Below are 27328 nucleotides of genomic sequence, written 5' to 3'. Positions count from 1 at the left end.
ACGCCTCTCCAGCGCGCCTTCAGCGGATGTTACTGCAACTTAAATAATATGACATTGTTCTGATCCACAAATGCGGTAAGGATATGCACCTGACTGACACACTCTCTCGCGCGCCCCGGAAAACCTGCGAGTATCCGCCCTTGCCAAATGATGACTTTATTGTAATGGCCGTGTCTTTTATCCCCTCGTCCAGTATGGAGGATTTAGTTGCCCACACAGCTGCAGACAGCACCCTACGATCGCTTACCTCCGTCATTAAGTGCGGCTGGCCAGCCAAACATTACAACGTTCTGCTGCCAGTCCGGCCTTTCTTTGCCGTCCGTGATGAGCTAGTGCTGCAGGATGGCATTGTTTTAAAAGGACACAAGGCTGTGGTTCCTGCTTCGCTGCACAACCAGTATTTTAACACTGTCCATGCAGGGCACCCAGGCACTGATGCTACTGCCCTACGGGCAAAAAGCATGTTTTACTGGCCTGGCATGGCCGACTACATCACCGAGAATGTGGCATCCTGTGCAGTGTGTAACAGCTTGGCACCTCTCCAACAAAAGCAACCACTTCTTTCACATCCAGTACCCGTGGTCTACAGTGGCAGCTGACATATTTGATTGGCATGGCAAGCAGTACCTGGTACTCGTTGATTCGTATTCAGGATGGTTTGTCATTGATTTTCTTAGCAGTCCCACTTCCAGCGGAGTGATTTCGAAGTTATCTCGCCATTTTTCAGTCAACGGATCTCCGGGCAGTCTGCTAACTGAACGGCAGTCAATTCACCAGCAAACACTTCCGGAAGTTTGCTAGACGCTGGAATTTTCGCCACATTACCAGCAGCCCTGAATATCCATAGTTCATGGGCTGGCTGAGCGAGCGGTCAAAAGTGCCAAACAGCTCATGGAACGTTCACACAAAGCTGAATCCGATGTATTCCTGGATCTGCTCAACTTACGTAACATCTCCCGTGACCTCATTTTGGGTTCACCCGCTCAACGTTTATTGTTGAGACAGACCCGTGCTACGGTGTCTGTGGTGGATCAGGCTTTGATCTCACAGGTGATTCCACCTGAGGAGGTTCAATCCAGGTTACAACAGAAACGTAACATTCAAAAACAATGGTTTGACAAAACAAGTAGGCCACTGCCACCATTGGCCGAGGGGCAGGTGATCCGTTTACAGACCGATTTCTGGAATTGCTTCTGAGCCACACGTATATTGTCATTGCTGGTGGCGGCATCTACAGGCATAACAGACAAGATATCCTGCCTGTGAACGAACCAGTTCCTCCTCCGTATTATCCAGACCGTACTAGTGCACTTCCGTCTGTGTCTAGCGGCAGTCTTCCGCCTCTGCCAGCACAACAACCCGCGTCTGCAACGGCTCTTCTGCCAAAGACGGCTTTTCCTGTGCCACAGTCTCCTGCTTCGTCTCCAGGAATGCTGGTTCAGTCTCCTTCACCTGTGCAGCCACCTGCTCTGTCCCCACGGAGAAAGAACCGGAGATGGTCTCTATTGTATACGTGCTGGTCATGTTTGTAAACTGGTTGTGAAGTACCCTGACTATGTTTGACTTTCCTCCAGTTTATCTCCGGTTTATTGTCGATTGCTATGCATGCCTGACTTAATTAATGGGTTTGTACTGTTGTTGATTCTTTAAGAGGGAGGATGTAGATCAGTGTCACTCATGTTATGAGTCATGTATTTGTAGTTACGTCCACTAGCTTTACAGTAACCCTTCCTGCCAGGCTCCCGCATTATTAGAACAACGTGCTAGCATGAAGTTACCTGTGCTATGTCGTTAATAACGTCTTTGGACCTTTATCATGGTGTAAGGCTTCAGTTATATGGACAGCCGCAACACAACAGTATGTAACATGGAACACAGTTATAGAAGCAATGGGCTCGGGGTGGCTGGGGAAGGATACAGAGAGGGGCATTGAGAGAATTGTTGGGAGGCGGTGGAAATGGGGAATCGCCTATACCACTTTTTTTTTAAATGTAGTAGAGAGAATGGAGATTGGTATTCTTAACATTGAAATAAACTACCTGAATTGAATGAATGAACATCTGAACTTTCATGCATATTTTAAATTGTAATCTGTAACCAGTGTTATGGTTCCCAGAACGTACTGCACCCAAGTACTCAAAACAACTCACTGCTCAAAGCAATAGATAAGAACTCAACAAATATTTACCAATTCCAGCCTGCAGTAACAACATTTACGTGTAGGAAGGAACTGCAGATGCTGGTTTAAACCAAAGATAAACACAAAAAGCTGGAGTAACTCAGTGGTACAGGCAGCATCTCTGGACAGAAGGAATGGGTGACGTTTCGGGTCGAGACCCTTCTTCAGACATTTACATTGTTTTAAAGCACCATAACAGATGCCTTAATAACTGTGCGTGCATGTATAGGTGAAGTGATGGGGGAGGTTAGCAGAAACCTTGCTGATATCCACGTTGCACTACGTGTGAAGGTGAATAGGATAGTTTTGACACGATCTCTCTGTGCCTGACTCTCCCAGAGGAATCTGCACCAGGTTGGGGGTGAGGAGAGATTAGATCCCAGGCTTAAAGTCTGTACACAAGAAGCATTAACGTATTCAGCTGTTGTGGTGAAAATGTTTCCTCGCTGTCTGTTCCAAAACAAGAAATTATTCAATCAAGAGGAAGAGGTGGGGTTAGAATTTTAACTTTTCCAAAGTCCTCTACCTTAAAATACTTTAATGTTAACTGCACTTGTAGGCAATCCTGTTAAGAAAGCAGGAAGAGATAATACTTACAACTCAACTGTATGAATTTTCTAAATGTTAATACTCTCCTGCCCCCTCTCTCTTTTCTGTGCACCCATCATGCTAGTGGGAAGACAGAATGGTTAACTCTGCCATCAGGTCACATTATGACCAATTTGATCTAGGCCTCAAAATAAAAACAGGAAATGCTGGATAGCGTCAGGTAGCATTTATTGAAGGAAACAATTAATATTTCAGATTGAAAACCATTCATTAATTCTAAACAGTTATCACCTCCAGAAGAGAAATTGCTCCTTCTTGACTATAGGTGACCTATTATTCTAAGACCTTGCTCCATCGCTCTAGATTCCACAAATATCTTCTCAGCAACGACCCTAGCAAGCCACATCAGAACATTGTATACTTTAATAACATAACTTTTTTTTCCCTTTAATCTCCAGTGAGAGTAGACTCAACTTACCGGTAATCACAATCTTATTGATGCTTGCAGGAGTTTTCTTTGCAGAAATGGACAAAGTGTCTTTGGAGCATCTCTGGAGAGAAGGAATGGGAAATGTTTCAGATCTCGACCTGAAATGTCACCCAATCCTTCTCTCCATAGAACTAAGAACCCACTGGAAGGGGGTAGTGGGTGGCAATGAGAAAGGGATGAGTACTCTTTGTATCTTTGTTGCTGCCTTTGTGGTGACTCATTTGTGTACTTTCACTGTACCTAAGTACAAGTCATAATAAGAGTATCATCATCATTACATTTCCCACATTATAATAATGACTATGCTCCAACAAGAACGGCATGGAGTGGAAATAGTACTTGTGGAAAAAAAAAACATACATTAAAGGCAGATATACTTGAATTTTTCTTGTGACTTTATGCCCATATGATGTCCCATATTACTTAATAACCCAGGCAGCACAGAAACTGGTGCCATGGCTCGGTATGACCATGTCAACTAACATGTACCCTAGTATTGCCCATTTACCAGCACTTGTTCCATTGTTTTCCTGGCTTTAAGATTCAAGTGTTCATCTAGATACTTCTTAAACAGTATTCCTGCTTCCACCAGCCCCTCTGAAAGTCCATTTCAGATTCCAATCACCTTTTGGGTGAACATATTCTACTTCAGATTCCCTCAACATTTCACCTCTAACCCTGGCTAATTACATTTAAAATAAAGACAAAATATGCTGGAATTACGCAGGTCTCCATCTGTGGCAAGAGAAATAGATTTCTAGCTTCTTGCCAGCACCATAAGCATACCTGCCTTGATAGAGTGCACTGCAGGTATATGGATTCTTGATAGATTTAACAAGATGCCAGTTTGTGTTATTAAACTTGCGTATCCTCCAAACATGCGTAATTATGACCGAAGCATTAATTTCAAAATAAAACATTCAAGAAAATACTTTTTTGTACTTTGGTCTAAATATATTTTGCCTGAGAGTTTTGTTAATCAGTTGGAAAGGATAATAATCCAGATCAGACAACTTAAATATCAATTAAAAGACGTGACAATTTAAAACGTGTCTAGACTAGATTTAGGAAGACCATTAATTAGAGTTATACGGAATGGTACGATACCTTTAGCCCACTGAAACATTAATCATGAATCACCCCTCACATTAATCCTACACTAATCTCATTTTATTTTCCCCACTTTTTTTTTGTTTAATTTTGAGATACAGCACGGAAGCAGGCCCTTCGGCCCATAGTGTCAGCACCGACCAGCGACTCCTACACACACAAGGGGTAATTTACAATCTTTACCAAAGCCAATTAACCTACAAACCAGTACATCTTTGGAATTTGGGAGGAAACCGGAGCACCCGAGGAAATCCCTCATGGTCACAGGGAGAATGTGGGTGGCAAACTCCGTACAGGCAGCATCCGTAGTCAGGACTGAACCTGGGCCTTTGGCACTGTAAGGCAGCGACTCTATCGCCGCGCCACCGTGCCTCCCCTCCTTCAATTTTTTTTTTTAAATTTCAAAATAGACTTTATTCAATTGATAAATATATACAATTCCTGAACTATTCAAACAAACAAAATTCATCCGCCATTTTCGGAGACTATACAAGTTTTTTCAGTACAATTTTTTTACATTTGTCAAATTTCACCAAACAGTCCCCCACCCGTGCCACTCTGTGCCCCCTGTCCAAGTAATAAATATATACAGTGTTTACAGTGCGAAAATTCCATCTGACATTTTCATTTCCACAAATAATGTCCCCCACCCATGCCACTCATGTGGCCCCCTGGCGTGGGATACCTTCCCTTAATTTAATTTGACGGGCGTCTCCACCATACTGTGCCCCCTATGTCCAGCAGCGGAAGCCTTCAACTCCTCCAATATTCTACCACTCATCTGTGCACTACAAACAATTTACAGCAGTTAAAATAAACTACTGACTCACATACTTTTAGAATATGGGAAGAAGACCCATCATTTATTTATTTGCTTCTGTACTCCACAATTTGTGATTTGTAATAGAAAACAAAAAATCACATGTGGTTAAAGTGCACATTATCAGATTTTAATAAAGGCAATTTTCATACATTTTGGTTTCACCATGTAGAAAATGACAGCAATGTTTATACATAGTTCCTCCCATTTTAGGGCACCATAATGTTTGGGACACAGCAATGTAATGCAAATTAAAGTAGTCATATTTAGTATTTTGTTGCATATCCTTTGCATGCAATGACTGCTTGAAGTCTGCGATTCATGGACATCACCAGTTACTGGGTGTCTTCTCTGGTGATGCTCTGCCAGGCCTGTATTACAGCCACCTTTAGCTTATGCTTGTTTTGGGGGCTAGTCCCCTTTAGTTTTCTCTTCAGCATATAAAAGGCATGCTCAATTGAGTTCAGATCGGGTGATTGACTGGGCCACTCAAGAATTGACCATTTTTAGCTTTGAAAAACTACTTTGTTGCTTTAGCGGTAGGTTTGGGTTCATTGTCTTGCTGCAGAATGAACCGCCGGCCAATGAGTTTTGAGGCATTTGTTTAAACTTGAGCAGATAGTACTATACACTTCACAATTCATTATGCTACTACCATCAGCAGTTGTATCATCAATGAAGATAAGTGAGCCAGTACCTTCAGCATGCCCAGCCCATAATACCCCACCTGGTGGGGGTATTTTGGATCTTGGGCAGTTTCTTCTCTCCTCCATACTTTGGACTTGCCATCTTCGTCTGTTAATCTTCGTCACATCTGTCCACAAGACCTTTTTTCCACAACTGTAGTTGCTCGTTTAAGTACTTCTTGGCAAACTGTAACCATCCTATTTTTGCAGCTAATCAGTGGTTTGCATCTTGCAGTGTAGCCTCTGTATTTTTGTTCATGAAGTCTTCTGCGGACAGTGGTCATCAACAAATCCACTCCTGAAGAGTGTTTCTGATCTGTCGGACAGGTATTTGGGGATTTTTCTTTATTATGGAGAGAATTCTTCTGTCATCAGCTGTGGAGGTCTTCCTTGGCCTGTCAGTCCCTTTGCAATTAGTTAGATCACCAGTGCTCTCTTTCTTCTTAATGATGTTCCAAACAATTGATTTTGGTAAGCGTAAGGTTTGGCTGATGTCTCTAACAGTTTTATTCTTCTTTCTCAGCTTCAAAATGGTTTATTTCACTTTCATTGGCACAACTTTTATCCTCATCTTGATAAACAGCAATAACATTTTCCAAAGGTGATGGAAAGACTGGAGGAAAGACTAGGTGCTGAGAGCAATTTTATACCTGCATTAAGGAGGCAATTAAACACACGTGAGCAATTACAAATGCCTTTGAAGCCATGTGCCCCAAACATTATGGTGCCCTGAAATGGGGGGGGGGGGGGGGGGGGGGGGGGGGGGGGGGGGGGGGGGGTATGAACAATGAAACACAGCTGTAATTTCTACATAGTGAAAAGTATAAAAATGGCCTTCATTAAAATCTGACAATGTGCACTTTAACCACATTGTGCTTTTTTTTCTATTACAAATCTCAAATTGTGGAGTGCAGAGGCAAATAAATAAATGATGTGTCTTTGTCCCAAACATTATGGAGGGCACTGTACATTTAAAATTGCTGGAGTTCAATTAATAATAGATGCTAACAAACATTTTGTTTGTAGACAGATCAATGCTGAAAGGAAATAGTTTTTCTTTTTGAAGACCATTCATTGCTGTTTATTTCAAGTGAATTTCTGCAAAGCATTCTGTGCTAATTTATTAAAATTACTTAAATCAATTGCTTAAATTAAATGAAATGATAGGTTTTCCTTAAGGTGTCAGCCTTGAATTATCTCAACCCTAAATTCACTTTAAAGTACAGCAGCACAGTCCTGATGGAGAATTGCAGCAAGATTTTCGATAATTTGAAGAGGAGTTTGTGAGATCTCCCACTGTCTTAGGCCGTGTTAATTATTCGCACAACACCACCGATACAGTTCACAAAACATAGAATAGTACAGCATAGGTATATGGCAAACAACATCTGTGACAAACAAGATGCCAAGATAAAGTAATATCCTCTGCCTACATGTGATCTGTAGACCTCCATTCTCAGTATGTTGATGGGCTTATCTAAAAGTCTCTTAAATGCCACTATCATATTTGCTTCCACCACCACCCATACCAGCATGTTCCAGGCACCCTGCTGGAAAATTGTCCCCCCCTCCCCCCTCCCCCCTCATCTTTTTTAGATGTTGGCCTTCTCTCCGTAAAGCTCTAGTCTATGACATTTCCATCCTGGGGATAAAAGGTTCAATTGTCCATTTCTCCCGTGGCCTTTTGTGGAAACATAATGTGTACATTGCATAATATTTTGACTGTCATGTTTCCGTATGTTCCAATAGTAATTTAATTCCAAAGGCAATGAACTGGCTGTGTGGAAAGTTTTTAACTCCCCAGTGTTCATAAGGATGACACATAAATGAAAGTTCTTTGCTTCCTCTGCCTTTTCTCTTTGGCTCTTTCTATGGCACAGTTCCACAGGCGCCGAGTATGTCAATGTCCAGCTCAACTGGGTTCACAATGTTTGGACAAGCCATAGCAAATACTTTGAGAATAAACGTCTAAAATCTGGGTGGTGAAAGAAACAACATGCAGCTTCTTATGCAGTGATTACAGGTATTGGTCTATCAGATGTGTTCTAAGATAAAGAACTTGTGCTCGCCTCCTTTAGTTTAGTTTAGAGATACAACGTGGAAAAACCGGCCATTTGGCTCATCGAGTCCGGCAGACCAGCGATCCTGCACTAACACTATCCTACATATACTAGGGACAATTTTTGCATTTACACCAAGCCAATTAACCTAAAAACCTGTACATCCTTGTGCAAGATAGTTTCAACAATGCCTTTATATACATTTCTGTCTGCAAAACTATTGTTTATAACAAAAAAGCATATACTGATTTATAATATCCATTTCATCATTCTGACACCTTATCCATTTCCATCATTCCTATGCTTCCAACAAACAATAAAGGAAAGAAAACTATCCAGTACAATTCCGAATGAGTGCTGCTTGATGAAAGGGCTGCTTCGTAAAAGCAACTTAAAATATAAACTGAAGGAAATCCCAATCCAAAAGTTCCTTGAAATTCTTGCTGAGGGTATGATTTATTCAATAGAATCTTCCTTTTAGAAATTAGCCTTTATTTCCCAAAAGTCCTGTCACAAATAAATTAACTAACGTTCAAATTTTCAATTTGAAGAATTGGATTTTTCTGACATTTCAACTCTAATATTAATATAAACATCCAATAACTAGAGATTAAATAGCACATTATGTGTGAATAGTCTATGATAATCTAAAATACTAAAAATAAGAAATAATATATATTAAATATTACAGATACAATATTCATTATGCACATTTGTTCAGTTATATAAACCAACTATACCTTAACGCATTCCTTTTCAGCCAGTTGCTTTGAGGTTAACACTGAAAAGCAACTATGTTACTTTTATGCTTAAGACCTTGAACTGGTTGCATCACATAGACAGGTGAACAAATGGCCAAAGAAGAGGGGAGTATACATATGATAGCCAATCACCAAATCACCAAACCCAACACCTCCATTTAAGGACTGTTTGCGTCATTGATACAAAACACTACATCTTATCCAAAAATCAGGATTAAGCCGGTCTTTGTTTATCTTATCAAGCTGCCATCAGCAGAATTCTACAACCGACATATTGTTTAGTGCAGATCTCATGTAAAAAAAATTCTCCTGCATATAATACAGCCTTACCATTATTATTCCACAGTCACAAGCAAACTCTAATGTCTTCTCCGCTCCCAAAACCACCGGTCCTAATAGCCTCCGAGATATGTGCTTCTCCAATTATGGAGTCCAAAGTACGTCACTTCACCAAAGGTAACCATGCCTTCAGCTGCCAAGGTCCCAAGCTCTGAAACTCCCTCCCACGGTCTATGCATTTCTCCATTTTCCTTCTGCTCCATAAGAGATTCCTAAAACACCTTTTTTTAAACCGAGCTTTTGATCTCCTATAATGCAACTCAATGATCGTTTTCTGCTTGAGTTACCTTGCCATGTTTATGCTACACTGAAGTCATACAATTTAAACTCTTCTTGCACATTCTAATTTCACTATAAACCTCTCGTGGAAAGGCTGAAGCCCAAAGCAGAAGAGAGAACTAGGCTTACAGACAGTTAAAAATAAGATTACTGAGGAAATATGCAAGTCCTAAGGTATAGGAGTAGAATTAGGCCATTCGGCCCATCAAGTCTACACCATTCAATCATGGCCGATCTATCTCTCCCTGCTAACCCCATTTTCCTGCCTTCTCCCCTTAACATCTGACACCCGTACTAATCAAGAATTTAATGATGAATAGAAAATGAGAGCAACTTTTGAACTCCTGAGATACCATGAAGGAAGAATGACAATGTATTCGAGGACCTGAGGCAAAATGACTCAGCAAGCCAGACAATGCACCGAGTTTGTACCCGACGCCTTGGGATACAAAGAAGAACACTCAGAGGAGCATCATCATGACAATGCTAATTAGGGTAATATCAATAAAATAGTAACAAAAGATTGGACATGGTAAAAAGTCAAGATATGGGATGAAAGAACTGAGCCAACCTCCATCAGACAATGTGCGTCTTTTTAATAATCCATCTAGGAACTTGGAGTGAATTGAATGGGAATAGAAATAAAATATCTTGTCACCGTGGCGTCATCTGGCTTAACATGGGGAATACAGCACGGATGTGGGATTTGAGAAATTGAAAGAGGCAAAGTCAAATTGGATGATAAATAATGAAGCACTATTAGTGAAATTAGCTGAGAAAAAAAGGGATTTCATATTTGCTGGTTTAGTCATATGTGTCTTGAAGGGATTTGATCCAAAACGTCACCTTCCCATGTTCTCTAGAGGTGCTGCATGACCTGCTGAATTGATCCAGTACTTTGTGTCCAGTCATACGTTTATGTGGCTTGCCATAGGCTAGAAAATTTTCAGGAGAAGCTCGGTGCTTGCCTATCCTGTAAACCTGCTCTTACCTTGAGATGACCCCCTCGATCGAGAGGCTGGCGCCCATCAAAGGTGCATGGGGCCTCAACTGGGAAACCCACAGAGATGCTTCTTTAGCTGATTCAGCCACGTAAAAGCTGTCAAATTGCTTCAATGTTTGTGCTCTGACATTTTCAGTTAATCAAAACTAAGATGTAATAATAATAAAAATTATAATTATTTATATTTACTTAACAATTATAAACTTTGAAGAAGGGTCCCGACCCGAAACATCCCCTATCTGTTTTCTCCAGAAATGCTGCCTGACTTGCTGAGTTACTACAGCATTTTGTATCATCTCTAATATGTAATTAGTTACGCTATTCAAATATTTTCCTGAAATTAAAAAACTTGAAATAAAAGCACTTAAAACTCCAGAGAATGCAACAACAATTGTTTTTTAATTGAATACATTTAAATTAATTTCATCAATTCAAAACATGTCATTTGCCTCTTTACCTTGTACACATTCCTAACCGTTCAAATACATGGACTTGCTGAACTTGCACTGGGCACGTGCAAAAAACATATTCAAAGGGCAGAATCTCTATGTAACTTCCGAAAAACCACACAATGACAGTTCTTGTGTCTCAGGAAGCCAATATCGGAATGCAATAGGCAAATTACCCCTGAGAATCTCTCGGGAAGTTCGGAATTCGATGTTTCCTGGGCAGTTAAAGTATTCTGACAATTACCTGGGATTGCTGCAGCTAAACACAAAATTCCTGACAATTCCGAGGAAACTGGACCAATATATTAGAAGATAATTTGATGTGCAGCTAATTTGCTTTGGTTAATAGGTTGAAAAGACGAAATAGCCACAAAGTTAGATAAGGTCATACTGGCAATGGGGACAGCCCAAGAAAGGTTCACCAATCCAATTCCTAGAATCAATGTCCAATAATCACATCATTCTAAAGACATTTGAAATGCATTCTTTGGAGTTTGGAATAATGAGGAACGATCTTATTGAAAGATAAATTCTGAAGGGACATGAAAGGGTTAGATGTTGAGATCATTCTATATGAAGGCAGAATGTCAAAGGGGGGACATAGCACTGAGATTAGGAGGCAGTCATTTAAACCCGAGGTGCATAGGAATGTTTTGTCACAGGGGGTGGTGAAGGTTTGGAATGTTGTCCACTGGAGGATTGTAGAGTTAAAATCATTAGAAGCCTTTAATGAGGAAGTAGATGTATTTTGAAAAAGTCATGGCATTAAGGGCCAAGAGATGAGATGAGGGGTGCCTCAATTACAGTCATAATCAGTGGCAGGGTAGGCTGGAGGACCTAACCTATTTCCTACTCTTATTTTGTTACGTTATTATAACAAAGTAAATTATTAGGAAGTCATCTTTTTCCTCCAAAGACATGTGGGTTTGTAGTTTAATTGGTCTCTGTAAATTGCCTTTGGTGTGCAGGGAGAGGATGAGAAAATGGGATGATAACAGAAGTAGTGCGAATGGGTGATCGATGGTCAGTGTAGACTCTGTGGGCTGAAGGGCCTCTTTCATTTCTTTATCTCTAATATAAACTAAATGGAACAATCTGAACTGACGAATGGGTCTCTTCCTGTATACAGTTTGTTTGTTTGCATTCTGACAAAGAAAACGTTTTTGACGTGACAGGTATGAGTTTGGTACTGCTGGCCCTGGAGTTGAAAAAACTTTCACCACTGGGAATAGATTGGAAATCAATATGGAGGTCAGCAGATTGCTTAGCAAGCAACACAACATGTTCTAGTCAAGGACAGCAAAGCTTCACAGACACATACCAAACGTGGCTCTATACTGTCAGCGGAAATCTATCCTTTTACCAACGCGAGACCTTCAACACAATGTTTATAATCTTTGCAGACTGTCAGATTTTAACCTTCATATGGCATTAAATGCAGGTACAAGACCTCCTTAGTTAAATCTCATATCATGCCCTCAAACCATCAGTGTAAAATTTGCAAATCTGAATTAAAACTCATTCAACAGAAAGTGAAAAAAGTTTGCATCTCATGTTTAGTTTGTCAATAAATGTTGGGAAGATTCAGAGGTGCCTATGTTTTTTTAAATTTTTTTGATCAATATTTGACAATAATCAAATTGCTTGTCATATTAGTATATCAGGTGGGACTAGTGTAGCTGCGACATGTTGGCCAGTGTGGGCAACTTCGCCCCAAGGGCCTGTTTCCACGCTGTATCACTCTATGACTCTAAACCCTGAGAATGGAAATGAAGTAAGCCCCAGCTTGTTTCAATAAATGCAGTGTCTTATAGCAACAAATCTAGCAGGAATGATGTTAAGGCCAGCGGATGTAGGAAATGAAATAGGTTAGCAGTTGCACCGGTCACCCAAGGACAAAGTTTTAAACATACGCTTCAGAGGGAAAAGATTTAATAGGAACCGGAGGGCAACTTTTTCCCCCCCACACAGAGGATGGTGGGTACATTGAACGAGCTGTCAGAGAAGCTCTGAAGAAGGGTCTCAACCCGTTCTTTCTCTCCAGAGATGCTGCCTGTCCCGCTGAGTTACTCCAGCTTTTTGTGTCGATCTGCTAGGGTCGATAGTTGGTGCGGGTACTATAACAACATTTAAATAACATTTGGACAGGTACATGGATAGGAAATGTTTACAAGGATATCAACCAAATGCAGGCAGGTAGGACTAGCATAGATGGGGCACCTTGGTTGGGGTGGGCAAGTTGGGCTGAAGGTCCTGTTTCCATGTTGTATGACTCTCTGACTTTAAGTTGGGAAGGGATTGTGGGGGAAGGATCCAAAATAGCTGCCAATGTAGTGAGAGAAATCCAAGGATTCAGACACATGATCAGTAAGCACTTTGCATTAAAATAATAAAGAATAAAGCCTACCTTTTGTCAAAAGGTGAAAAAAAAATTACAAACCAATGTCACGTCGTACTATTCCACCACAGCTAAAAGAAAACCCTCCTTGTAAATTAAATGGATGCATACTTCAGGGAGTTGTTGAGTTGAGCTCTACTGATTAAATGATTCACAACTTCCCTGTTTCTGTATTAGCTCAAAGTATCCCAAGTAGAAGAAGCCCAGTTGCTTCCTTGAACAGGTGAAGATACTTCCACTGTGTGGAAAGGTAGGGAGTATTTCTGCTGATGATACTCCCACAAAGTGGATGGGTAATTATGTACACAACGTGGTTGTTTAGGGTGTTCCAGAAATAATGTGTCAAAGACAAAAGGGAGCTGCAGAGTGTTGTGGATGCAGCCCAGTCTATCACACACAGCAGACACCTCACCATTGACTCTACCTACACTTCAGGAAACATAATCAAAGAGCTTTCGCACTCAAGCCATACCTTCTTCATTCAGAAGATACAGATGCTTGAAAGTATGCACCACCAGACTCACGAACAGCTTCTTCTCCCCCGTTACCAAACTTCTGAACAGTTATTCCATAAGCTGGGGTACAATCTGATCATCTTCTACCTCATTGCAGACATTGGACTTTGTCTCTGGAACTTGTGATGCAAAGCTGATAACTATATTCCGCACTCTGTATATTTCCCTTCGCTAGACCTATTGTACTGTTTGGCTTGATTGTATTCATGCATAGTATTATCCGATTTGAGTGGATATTGTCAAAACAAAGCTTTTCATTGTACCTCAGTATATTCATCAATAATACCTAAACCTGAAGTAGACAATAGCGAAAAGAAATAATGCATGCTGAAGAAACAACAATGTATTTCTGGTTTAGAATGATGCACAACTTAGAGAGCAAGTTGCACTTGGTATTGTTTCCATGCCCTTGTCTTTCTATGTGGTAGAAGTTACAAGTTTGATGGATGTTTGAAAGATGACTTGATGGGTTGTTCATTTTGTAGGTGGTACACACTGTAAAATGTCACAGGGCCAGAGAATGTGCAATGGAGACAGGATTGCATATCAAAGGAACCCAAATTACATTGAACATTTTCAATGTAGCAGTAACAAAGAGTACAGCAAGGATACACATGATTTTGAAAGGGCAGTCAGGTCAAGGGGCAGCTCAGTGAGCTGAGAAGTCTCTGTTACAAAACAGTTACTGTAGATGCTCAGAATTCCAAAAACATGGAAGACAAAGGATGTCTATTTGACAATAGGACATTTTTATCCTTGATAGCAATTTCATCTTTGATGTTGTCAAAATTAAAGGATGGGTTGTTGGGAAGATCCAGATGACAAAAATAAACAGGTGCCATAGTGATTAACGTGGTTCCTTTAACTCTCTGGGTTAGAAATTAAATCACAGTCCAAATAGCTGTAGATGACCCAAATGGCACCTTTGATCGTTTCAATGGTATTTTATTGTCACTTGTACACAAGGACAGTGAAATTATGATTTTTCATATAGTTCAGTGATGATTCTACTACACTTTAGGCACAAGCATTCTATGTACAAGAGTGGAAGATAGAACACCACACTGAGCCAGTACACATGAGGCGCAATGTTTCAGATGCCATCTTGTTGAATTGAATTGAATTTCCTTTATTGTCATTCAGACCTTACGGTCTGAACGAAATTTCGTGCCTGCAGTCATACATACAATGATACAATAATGAACAACAATAAACACAAATTAACATCCACCACAGTGAGTCCTCCAAACACCTCCTCACTGTGGTGGAGGCAAAAAATCTTAGGGTTGCAGTCTCTCCCTCTTCTCCCTCTGCGCTGAGGCGATTCCCCACCGGGCGATGGTACAAACAGTCCCGCAGCTCACCGAACCCCGCGAACGGGCCGGTTCAAACACTGCGGCCCGGGGTGGTCGAAGCCGCCGCACCTCCAGTCCAGCACACACAGCTGCCGGCCCGCGGCTTAACCCAGGACTCTGGACACCGCCGCCAGAACGTCGCCCCAGCCACCGGAGCACCGTCCCAGCCCCCGGACCGGATCGCCCTCACGTGAGTGCCGTTCCACCCTCGGGCTGGGCCACTCCGACGGGAGTGCCGTTCCTCCCTCGGGCTGGGCCACTCCAGCGGGAGTGCCGTTCCTCCCTCGGGATGGGCCACTCCGACGGGAGTGCCGTTCCTCCCTCGGGCTGGGCCACTCCAGCGGGAGTGCCGTGCCGTTCCTCCCTCGGGCTGGGCCACTCCGACGGGAGTGCCGTTCCTCCTTCGGGCTGGGCCACTCCAGCGGGAGTGCCGTTCCTCCCTCGGGCTGGGCCACTCCGACGGGAGTGCCGTTCCTCCCTCGGGCTGGGCCACTCCGACGGGAGTGCCGTTCCTCCTTCGGGCTGGGCCACTCCAGCCCCTCACCATGCCGCTCTCACGGGAGCACCGTTCCATCCCGGGCTGGGCCAGGAGCGAGCCCAGGACGAGTCCTGTCAGCTGCCTCCAGAGTCCCGAGGTCGCCGGCTCCGCTAGGCCTCAGCGTAGACGGAGGCAAAGAAGGGGGACACGACAAAAAGGTCGTATTCCCCCGAAGGGAGTGACAGCAGCCCCCGTTTCACCCCCCACCCCCCTCCCCACATAAACACAGCCTAAAAACCAAAAACATAACTAGACAAAAACGAAAAAAAAACAATACAAAAAAGTAAAAAACCAACGGACTGCAGGCGAGCCGCTGCTGCCAGGGCAGCGCCGCCACTTCCGGAGAGTGTACCCTTCATGTTTGAAGTTTTAAAAAATGTTTGGGTCTTAACTTGGCCATTAAGCCCTGTTGTCCTGGTAGCGGCACTGGGTTGGAGCTGAAAGAGACGGCCTGGCCAGGCGGTGTGTTCATGACCTCCGGCGCTCCATGCCACTGTAGGCTGCATCCATTCTATGTTCTCAGCTTCTAGGAGCGGCATCCGATCCACTTGAGCCCCAGGCTGCGTCAGGGCCTCCGGCGGCCCGCTCCAACACTCGATCGCTCCGATGCCTCCTCAGCATCAGCCCGTGAATGCACCTAACCTCACCTCGGGCGGCCACCTCCAATTACTGGAATCTTGCCCACTTGACTACATTGAAGAAGTTCTCCTCCTCTCTCCAACGGGAGTTCTGTAACACAGTCTGTCGCTGCTCTCCCTCTGTGCTGATTTGTTCGGTACCTTTTCAGACCTCTAGTTTCCTTCTCCCTGATTATCAATCTGAAGAAGAGTCTCGACCTGAAACGTCACCTGTTCCTTTTCTCCAGAGATGTTGCCTGACCCGCTGTAAGGCAGCAACTCTCCCACCTCACCACTGTTCCACATTGGCCTCATCTCTGGCTTTATCCCACTATCTGCCAATCAACCCACCCACCCTCAATAGTATCCTTAGTATCCTGGTGTTTAGAAGGATGAGGGGGGATCTTATAGAAACATATAAAATTATAAAAGGACTAGACAAGCTAGATGCAGGAAAAATGTTCCCAATGTTGGGCGAGTCCAGAACCGGGGGCCATAGTCTTAGAATAAAGGGGAGGTCATTAAAGACTGAGGTGAGAAAAAAAACATTTTCTCCCTGAGAGTTGTGAATTTATGGAATTCCCTGCCACAGAGGGTAGTGGAGGCCAAATCACTGGATGGATTTAAAAGAGAGTTAGATAGAGCTCTAGTGGCTAGTGGAGTCAAGGGATATGGGGAGAAGGCAGGCACGGGTTATTGATAGTGGACGATCAGCTATGATTACAATGAATGGCGGTATTGGCGCGAAGGGCCGAAGGGCCGAATGGCCTCCTCCTGCACCTATTTTCTATGTTTCTATGTTTCTATCACTTGGCAGGTTTTGCCCTTCCCACCATCTCTTTTCCAGCTCTCTCTCCCCTAATAGATTTTGAAGGGTCCAGACCTAAAACATCACCTATCCATTTCGTCCAGTGATACTATCTGATCCATTGAGTTACTCCAGCACACTGTGTTCTACGCAAGATTCCAGTATCTGCAATACTTTGTACCTACAATAATTATATCCATCTGACAGCTCATTCCGTATATGGACTATCCCCAAATCAAAGATTGCTTTGAAATTCCTCTTACCTATCACATTTGCCCTCTAGTTTTGGAATCCCCTACCTGTGAGTGTTCACTTTATCACTGAAGGGCCTGTTGCCACGCTGTATGACTCTATGACAAATGTATAAGAATTGTTGCTTTGAAATCAGTTCGATTGGGCTCAATACAACCCCATCGTTAATGGCAGTGTCACTATGCCTCATTACTTTTAAGATTTCTGGCAATGGGTTAACAACGGTTGTGATGATAAGGGGCTAATATCTGCAGGTTAATTAATAACCATTGCAATCCTTACAGATGTGCCATTTCTTTAACTGGGGATGTTTACACCAGCAATATTTTGATGACTTTCCCCAATTATATCTTGCCATATTACAACAGTGTTATCTTAACAGATGTCAACTTACTTTTCAATTCAATTTGCAGCTCACCTCCCACAGGCTTCCCTTCAATTGAAGCAAATGCAAAATCTAAAGCAGAATGTCAACACCTTTGATCTAAAGCAATCAATAGAACCACTATTTGCACATAGATATTTCAGAGTAGATTAAATTAAGAATGCAATAACACCATCACATGTTGAAACAAAAAGGGTGAAGCACAGTGTTTTTGCAATTTCATTTAAATCAATATCATAACAACTTGGGACATCATGCTTATTGACAAAGGGTTTTATATATTAAGCGATGTGGGACCCGTTGGGCCCCGTCCCCCAATGCAATAATCCCTCACTCACCCGTTCCCCAAACATAACCCGTTGCCCCATGGCAATAATCCACCACTCACCCGTTGGGTCCCTGTCACATGGGAGGCCTGGTCCCCAAAGCAACCCTTCCCCAACGTAACATTCCACCACTCATCCATTCCCCCAACACAACCCGTTCCCCCAATGCAATATTCCACCACTCACACATAGCCCCCAACTTTGCAGGTCATTTAATGTGATGTAGGTGCCACCGACAAGGCCATCTTTTGTTATCCAAATCTAATAATTAAACTTTGCTGTGCTGGGTAAGGCTGGCAGATTTTTCCCCTTTGTTATCCAAATCTAAGCATTAAACTTTGTTGTGCTGGTGTGCTGGGTTAGGCTGGCAGATTCTTGCCTTGTAGGACATTTGCTGTGAAGGACTCAGTTCTGGTATAGAAACATTGTAGCCGGTTGGGCATTGTGACGTCATAATTGCCTAACTGCCAGTGCAGATTTGAAGAGATACAACATTTAAATGTCACTTTAAAACTGTTAAATCTACCCCACTACGTCCCTCTCCTTACAACAATGTAAAAACACTCTCATAGCTTGTGTATAGGCAGCAGAGATCCTATTGTGATGTCATTTTTGGTTTTCTGAATCTTTACGGCAGCTTATGTAAATGAGATCCCATTATGATTGGACGACTGTGAGATGCCATTGTGACATCATCACTGGAAGCTGCTGGAAGATTCTCCCTCTCAAAGGCAGTTATTATTTTCAAAGTTTGCTTTTGTTTTTAACTTTAAATAACAATAAATTTTGAAATATAACATAAAATCTGAAGGAAACTTGTAAGAACGACGACGTAGAAAAAGCTGAGTAATGTTTTGCAAAAGGTTTCACACCATAGTGTACAATTTTGGCGTAATTCCTTAAGATCGATTGCTCGTACGCACGCAGAAAGACAGACATCCAAACATGACAAGACTATTGCTATAATATATAGATATGCTTCAGTTCAATTTGAAATGCAGCAAAGGGATAAAAAAACAACTAATCTTATTAAATTCTGCATTCCTAGTAAAAAATAATTTCTCACATCTACTGGATGGAAAGAGAAAGATTTGCACAAGCGCCTCTCTCAGGATGGAGAAACCATCTCACAACCAACCTGCTTCAGCAACGTGGGTCATAGAGAAAGAAACAGCCCCTTTGGAACAATTTGTCAATGCCCGCCAAGTTGCCTATATGAGCTAGCATTGGCTGCATTTACTCATATCTCTCTAAACCATTAAAATCCATGCACTTGTCCAAATATCTTTTAAACATTGTAATTGCCTACACCAAATCCTCTGGCAACTGGTTCCACACATTCACCACCCTTTATGTGAAAATGTTGCCCCTCTGATCCCCTTTCCCCATTCATCTTCAATCAATGCACTCAAGTTTTAGACCGTCCAACCCTAGGGGAAAAAATGGGACCATTCACCTTATCTATGCTTCCCATGATGTTGTATCCGCCAAGTTCACCCCAAATCCTCCTTCACCGAAAGGAAGAAAGCCCCAACCTATCGAGTTTCTCATAACTCAAGCCCTCCCGTCCTGCTAATACATCTTTGACCAATCTCAGTTTTCAAAAGGGTCAGGAATGTCACTTTAACTATAATGGTGATTTATGTTATGATTCCATTATTAGTGCTGTAGATACTGCACTATTAGGACACCTACTTATTATGAAGAAGGTTCAGCAAAGAACAAAAAAACAAAAGTGCTGGTGGGTCAGAAGCATCTATAGAGGGGAGAGACAAATGACGATTCAGGTCTGGACCCTTCTTCCATTCCAAATTCCTCCACCACTTTGTTTCTTTTGTTCAAGATTCCAGTATATGCAGTCGCTTGTATCTCCAGTTTCAGCAAAGTAATCAATATAAAAACGTTTTTTAACAAAGTCATGTGTTAGATTCAATTACTGGGTAGTCCTCTGACATTTTGTGGAGTGTATGAGTAGAGATACTGAGAGACAAGGCATTTCAACAATTTGCCATATATTTTGCAATATAATTGCAGTGTCATATTTAATCCAATTAAAAAATGCATGTCATTGAAGCAGCAGTCTTATAAAGATGGGAAAGAGTTGGGAGACTGAAGGGAAGAAATTATAACATTGAGAATCAATCTGGATTAAGGCACAGTTGTCAATAATAGCGTGAAGGAAGTGACCTAAATGTAAATGCATATCAGAGCTTTGAAGGGCATGGGGAAGTTACAAACACTACTTTAGATGGATTGGAACACAAGAATGGGATGTTCAATATCAGGCTATTGGTGAACCAGGATGCAATGAAAGTCAAAGAAGGGTGAATGCATGAGACTTTACGTTAGACTTTACAGACACAGCATTGAAACAGGCCCTTCGGACCACCAAGTCCATGCCGACCAGTGATCATTCCTTACACTAGCACTATCTTATATTTTAGGGTTAATTTCCAATTTACAGAGGCCAATTAACCAACAAACCTGCTCGTCTTTGGAGTGAGGGTGCAAACCAGACCACCCGGAGAAAACCCACACGGACACAGGGAGAGCTTGCAAACTCTGTACAAACACCAATGGCCGTGATCAAACCTGGGTCTGTGGCGCTGTAAGGCAGCAACTCTACCACTGCGTCACTGTGGATCCCTTGGTCAAGTGTTTTCAACAACTTATTGCAGTCGTGAATAAACAAGAGTTTGGAGTGTTAAAATATTTCCTATGGCTAATAGGGACTTCATCCTGTTTAGACTTCTTGAGATTTCAAATCCTTGATTAATGCCAATTGCAGATGTCAGAAGAACTGGAAACTGACCAAGCTCGTGTGATGAATTATTGGTTGATAAATGATATGACACGTCTCATTATTCATCTGAAGTCAGTGACATGCAGAGTGCAAGTGAAGATGATCAAATAACCAAATGTATGGACATTTATTTTTGGTTGCAGGACCAGCGTTAACGAAACAAAATCCAGTTCACTCAAATTTCATACTGAATATATTTGGCAATATAATTGCAGTATCATATTTTGGCCTGGATTTTGCAGCCATTGACTCTGTACCCACAATTGTACCCCAACTGAACCAAGTCTGGGTAAAAGGAACCATCAAGCCCAACGTCCCAGGCCTACCAATAAGCAGCTGCAGATCCTTGAACAAAGCTATGGATAGACCTGGTCTATAATTCTAGACAACTTTGACAAGCAGAAAAGTCTTGCCCCCAGCTTTGCCAGCTGTCTGAAGAAGGGTCCCGACCCGAAACTTCACCTGTTCATTTTCCAGAGATGCTGCCTGACCTGCTGAGTTACTGCAGCATTTTGTGTCTATCTTTGCCAGCTGTCAGTTGTTTTAAGAATTCTGAATATCACTGACATCCAGCAACTTTAAAATAATTTAAAAAAATGAAACCTATAGTCATTATTATGTTAAATATAGAAAATAAATTAAGCAAAAGCAGCTTTAAAATATTAAACATAAATGTCAGGTGTTGGTGGTTTCTCAGCTTCTGTGGCAAAGGGGTATCAGTGACACAGATGATAGAACTGCTGCCTAGAGAGCCAGAGACACGGGTTAGAGCCCGACCTTGGGTGCGGTCTGTGTGGTGTTTGCACGTTCTCTCTGGGACCATCTGGGTCTCCTCCAGGTGCTCCTGCTTCCTCCTGCATCGCAAAGACGTGCAGGTTTGTCGGTTAATTGGCCTCTGTAAATTGCTCTTAGTTTGAGTGGATGAGAAAGTGGGATAATAAAGAACAAATGTGAATGGGTGATCGATCGCTGGCATGGACTCGGTGGGCTGAAGGGCCTGTTTCCATGCTGTGTCTTTCAATTCAATTAAGGGCTGAATAATCGGCAAGTGGGAGTTGGCAATGATTTGGCTGAAGACAATGACGTTTTAAACGAGTACAATGTTTTTAAATGTGGATGGCAGGCTTAGTCATGGAATATTAAATGAATTGGATCTCAGATGGACAAATAAAGGTTTCAGTGGCAGATGAGAGGTAGAAGGGATGGAGTAGAAAACATCCTGGTGATCAAATCAACAGATTTTGGAATAGGGACACAGCTCACAAACTCGAACTATGCAGAGATTGCATAAGGAGCATTTTGCAATGCACAAGAGGGTGACAACGGTACAATGACATGAATCAAGACCAAAATATGCATTCTTTCTGGAAAGTTAGTCAAAACTATAAACTATGAACATCTCCACTGGCAGCGTTCATCAGTCAGAACTAGATAACAATGACCTAATGCATGCAAGTAGATTGATCAGTTATCTTATCACTGATTTGAACATAAAGTAACATAAGGCACCATGTTGCTTGGCTGATGTTGAGGAAGGTTCTTCTGGTCAGATCTTTCCTATACAACTAGGCTCTCAACATACTGCACATTGTCCCCCACGGTGGGATGGCAACATTGCGCATCTCCTTCTGCACGCATGTTTGCCAGGAGGATCGGGTCAGAGAAACACTGGTCATTGAGATTCCTGAACAACTGTGCAATACATGACTGCTCTCTGTGTAGAAAGAAACTGCAGATGTTGGTATATACCGAAGATAGACACAAAGTGCTGGAGTAACTCAGCGAGTTAGGAAGCATGTCGGGAGAAAGAGGATGGGTGATTTCAGGTCAGGTCAGAGTCTGAAGAAGGGTTCCAACCAGAAGCGTCACCTTTTCTCCAGAGATGCTGCCTGACCCGCTGAGTTACTCCAGCACTTTGTATCTATCTTCTGTGCTATTTCCAGGGACACAAATAGAGGCAAACGCCCGCACGCGGCTCAAGGACTAACAACTTGGTGAAAAACAGCCTCTGTGTTGCCAAGGGCTTGGTGATCATCTGCTGCTTGATGGGGTGCTGCAGTCCAGGACCACTGAATCTTAGTGCAGCCTCTACATAAGCTTAATGGAGAAAACCCATAGCTTATGACCCTCCCACCATGCACACAGAGAGGCTGGAACCTGTGGCCAAGCAGGCCATCTGCGGGTCATGTGGCCAGGCAGAGGAGGGCTCTGCCCGAGCCGGCTGCCTGACCCTTCTCTGGGTTTACATCTGCGCCTGGGTGGTACTAGTAAGGGACTATGCGCTGTCCATGGGCGCCCTGGGGGATTTCCGGGACAGCTGAGCACCATGGGGCAAGGATTGCATCCTTGACAAGGATTGTATCAGGAGTGTAACATTTGAATATTTGTTTGAGATAATTGAGTGTTTTTGTATTATGGGTTTGTTTGGCATTGTACATATTATTGTATTAATTGATTACATTTATTCTTATTAAAAAATGATGCTGAAACCTCTATAAAAGCTCGTCCGATTGTATACTCGAGAAATGTATGCAAAGGAAATGTGATGCCATACTGCTGTGAAGTAAACAGTCGGTACAGCTACTACTGACAAAGGCCATGCAAGAATGCGCTGCATTTGATATTTGCAAACTATACGAGGAAAGCATTTTTTTTTTAAATGTCAATCAATTTCCAACTTAGTTCCGTTGACACACTAACGTCCAGTGATAAACAGAACAACTATAATGCAGAACAACACTGCAAATAAACCAAAAACCAGAGAACAGTTAGTATCTGCACAGACTGCATTCTCCATTTCATTCCGAGATACCCTGTACTATTATTTCTCACAAGGATGGGGTTATTTTTTAAGAAATACCGTAGGTCAGTGATTCCCAACATTTCTGAATGAAAGTCCCATTTACCCACACACACTTGGTGAAATGTGACCCCTCACATCCACTTCTTGATGCCGAACCCCAGCCCCTTTAATGAGTTGGGACTCTTCAAAAGACCACCAGTAACTCTAAAGTCGGTGTGATGAGTAAATATCGTTACCTTTGTGTGGAACATACCAGCTAAAGTGCCACAACATTATAAAAAAACCCATGTATCCTCTGCAGTCTTTAGAGCCCCTGCCACTCCCATTTATTGCAGGATGGGGGAAGGAGAAATAGAAAGAGATAGAATATCTTGCACATGAACTGGGAACCACTATTTTAGGCAATAGCAAGTTGAAAATGATGGGCCATCATTTAACCAGTAAAAAAATCTGTTTGAAAGGTGGGTTGAATGTGAGAGAGAGCTATGATTGAAAATATAGATAAACATATTTTTATAACCTCAGCTTTTGTTTTGTGCATTTACATGCATACCCAAGCTTGTTACTGTGGCCCACCCACATCCAAGGCTTCTTACTAGAACATAATTGGCAAAACTGTTCCAATCTTGGATGACATACCCTTCCACCCACCATATAAAACACAGTAGCTTGCTGTCCCATCTACATTGAATAGCATGCAAGAAAAGCTTTTCTCTGTACTTTGGTGCACGTGACAATAATAAACTAAACTAGAAATAATGTTCCCTTATCATATGGGAATTCCCTGGTGACAGCCAAACCACAGATAATTCATTTCATTCATTCATCATCGTTGAAAACATTAGCGACGCATTGGTGCTGGTATCCAACGGGAACGGTAACGGACGCACCACACATCTCTGTCCTCCAGTTCCTGCGGATTTCCGCTGCTGGAAGTATAGGATTTTGGTGTGTGTGCTTTATCATCATTCCTTACAATGTTATGTGCGACAGTGATCGCATCTTCTGCTGAAGTGTGGATGGCCGTTGGCTCGCTAGAAGATCATCCGCTCTTTGGCGGGTCTTGTTTTTGGTCCTGCTGGGGGTCCACAGCCCCCTCATCACCTGGCAAACCAGGTGGGGGAGACGGTTTAGCCGCTGACTATCAGACCATGGAGTAGGTAGCACGGGATTACATGGTACCCGTGGCAGACGAAACTCCCCCGACCTGACCATCACAGATAAAATAATACTTTTAAAATGCAATACCTTTCTTACTAAGTAAGGCTTTGCAGATCTAGACTGGGAAATTAAAATATGTTACTGCCTATACTGAAAGAACTGAGAGAAAAATCGGAAAGGTGTTAACCCTCTTTCCATGTTTCAATCTCAAATGGTCACATAATGAATTTAAACACTTCTGGTCATCTTATTACAAGTTGCTCTGCCTTGGTAAGATGCATTCATTTGCCCTGTTCTGTGTAATGAATAGTAGCTGGAGTAGCTCAGCAGGACAGGCAGCATATCTGGAGAGAAGGATGGGTGACGTTTCAGGTCACGACCCTTCTTCATATTATACTATTGGATTGCTATAAGCAAGAAGCAAAGCGTATTTGTCATCTTTTGGTGTCTGACAAACATAAACTTTTACAATCTGAAAATCAAACAGTGGTTTAGTTATAATGTCAGGCATGTTCCCGAGTCAATGCTACTTCCAATAATAGTGCATTAAATGAACCACTGTATTAGAACATAGGACAGTGCTGCACAAGAACAGAGCTTTTGGCCCACATTGTGTCGGCCAAACAAAATACCAAGATCATCCCTTATCTACCTGCACATAATCCATATCATTCCATTCCTTGCAATAGATACATATCACTCCATTCCTTGCAATAGCTATCCAAAAGTCTCTCATATGTCACTATTGTATCTGCCTCCACCATAACTCTGGCAGTGCGTTCCAGGCATCCACTTCCTTCTGCATAGAAGATTTGCCCTGTATATCTCTTTTAAACATTATCCCTCTCATTTTAAAGCTACACCCTCTAGTATTTGATTAATCTATCCTGGGGGAAAGGTTATGATTATCTATCCTATTTATGCCTCTCATAATTATATACACTTCTAACAAGTTTTCCCATATCCTCCAGCATTCCAGAGAAACAATCCAAGTCTGTCCAATATCCCCCTAATCCAGGTATTATTCTGCTAAACCTTTACTGCACTCTTTTGAAAGTCTTAACATCCTTTCTTTAATGGGCCACCAGAACTGCACACAATACTCCAAATGTTGCATAATCAAAGTCCTATAAAGCTGTGCCATGACTTCCTAACTCTTATACTCAATCCCCTCATTTATGAAAGCAAGCATACCATATACCTTCTTACTATTCTATCTACTTGCCACAATCGGGAAGTTATGAACGTACCCCAAGATCCCTCTGTGCATCAACACTGTTAGGGGTCATGCGATTAATTGTATACTTTCCCCTTACATTTGACCTCTCAAAGGGAGACACCTCACACTTGCTCAGATTATAGTCCATGTGCCATTTCTCCACCCATTTCTGTAGTTGATCCAGATCTTACGGTATACTTTAACAGCGTTCCTCACAGTTCACGACCCCAACAATCTTGATGTCATCTGTAAACTTACTAACCAATATATCTACGTCTAAAGAAAGACACAAAATGCTGGAGTAACTCAAAAGGACAGGCAGCATCTCTGAATAGAAGGAATGGGTGACACACATATATACACACACATATACAAAAGCACATCTTTCAAACACAGGGCTCTCGCTTAACTTTTTTTCCCTGTAGCCAACCGGGCAACCTAGGCAGCTTTTTAGGTTGCCAAATGACAGTTTAGGTGGTCATTTAAGACGGCTTGCATGACACGTGCGATAATGTGCTCGGACAAAGTGCGTAGTTACCAGTCAGAATTATGGTCAATGAAGCATTCACATAGTATTTCTGCTTCAAATAAAGTCACAAACTACACATATTCACCAATCAAGACATGATATATACCAGACTGACATGCAGCAAAATTACAATACAGTATCTCATCTCCTTTTACAAGTTGCAAAGAATGCAATTTCTATTATTTCTTTCCACTTCCAAACAAAATTCTGGTTGGATTATTCAGCGTATGATCAACCTCAATGAGACCAAGTGCAGGCTTAGCGATCGCTTCGCACAACACCTACACTCAGTTCGCAATAACCAACCTGATCTCCCGGTGGCTCAGCACTTGGACTCCCCCTCACTTTCCGAATCCGACATTTCTGTCCTAGGCCTCCTCCATGGCCAGAGTGAGGCCCACCGTAAATTGGAGGAGCAGCACCTCATATTTTGCTTGGGCAGTTTACACCACAGCGGTATGAAAATTGACCTCCAATTTCAGGTAGTCCCTGCTTTCTCCTCCACTTCACAGCTCTCCCTCAGCCCACTGTCTCCACCTCTTCCTTTCTTCTTCCCACAGCAGAGGTTCCAGCACCAATTCCTACGGAACTCCACTGGTCAGACCTCCAGCCTGAATATTACCCTTCCACCACAACCCTCTGTCTTCCATCAGTAAGCGTTTGGATTCCATGTGATCAAGTCATTGATGATTCCTTGCATCTTAATCTTCTGGATCTGCCTACCATGAGGGACTTTATCAAATGCTTTACTAAAATCCATGTAGACAACATCCATTGCTCTACCCTCATCGATCACCTTCATCTTTGTCTCAAAAATACCTTGTTCAAGTTAGTAATTGAACAGTAGTATTATATGACAAAAATAAATGGAATTGTTACCTTTTTGACAAAAAT

The 27328-nt window shown here is 42.2% G+C and overlaps 1 protein-coding gene across 4 annotated transcripts in view; it reads right to left on the bottom strand.

Moving 5' to 3' along the window:
• Positions 1-27328, bottom strand: part of LOC129706403 (sodium-coupled neutral amino acid transporter 4-like) — an 88733-nt gene that overhangs the window by 43911 nt on the left and 17494 nt on the right. Inside the window, exon 1 of one of the 4 annotated variants that reach the window (XM_055650690.1) lies at positions 8635-15085. The exons of the other annotated variants lie outside the window; for them this stretch is intronic. The gene's annotated coding sequence lies outside the window, so the exon portion shown is untranslated. Of the gene's footprint in view, positions 1-8634; positions 15086-27328 lie in introns of those variants that run through there. 4 annotated transcript variants of the gene reach the window in all.

The sequence above is a fragment of the Leucoraja erinacea genome, chromosome 19, assembly GCF_028641065.1.
Source record: "Leucoraja erinacea ecotype New England chromosome 19, Leri_hhj_1, whole genome shotgun sequence".
Taxonomy (NCBI): Eukaryota; Metazoa; Chordata; class Chondrichthyes; order Rajiformes; family Rajidae; genus Leucoraja; species Leucoraja erinaceus.
The sequence above is the reverse complement of the archived record's forward strand: the minus strand, read 5'-3'. Positions and strand labels throughout refer to the sequence as shown.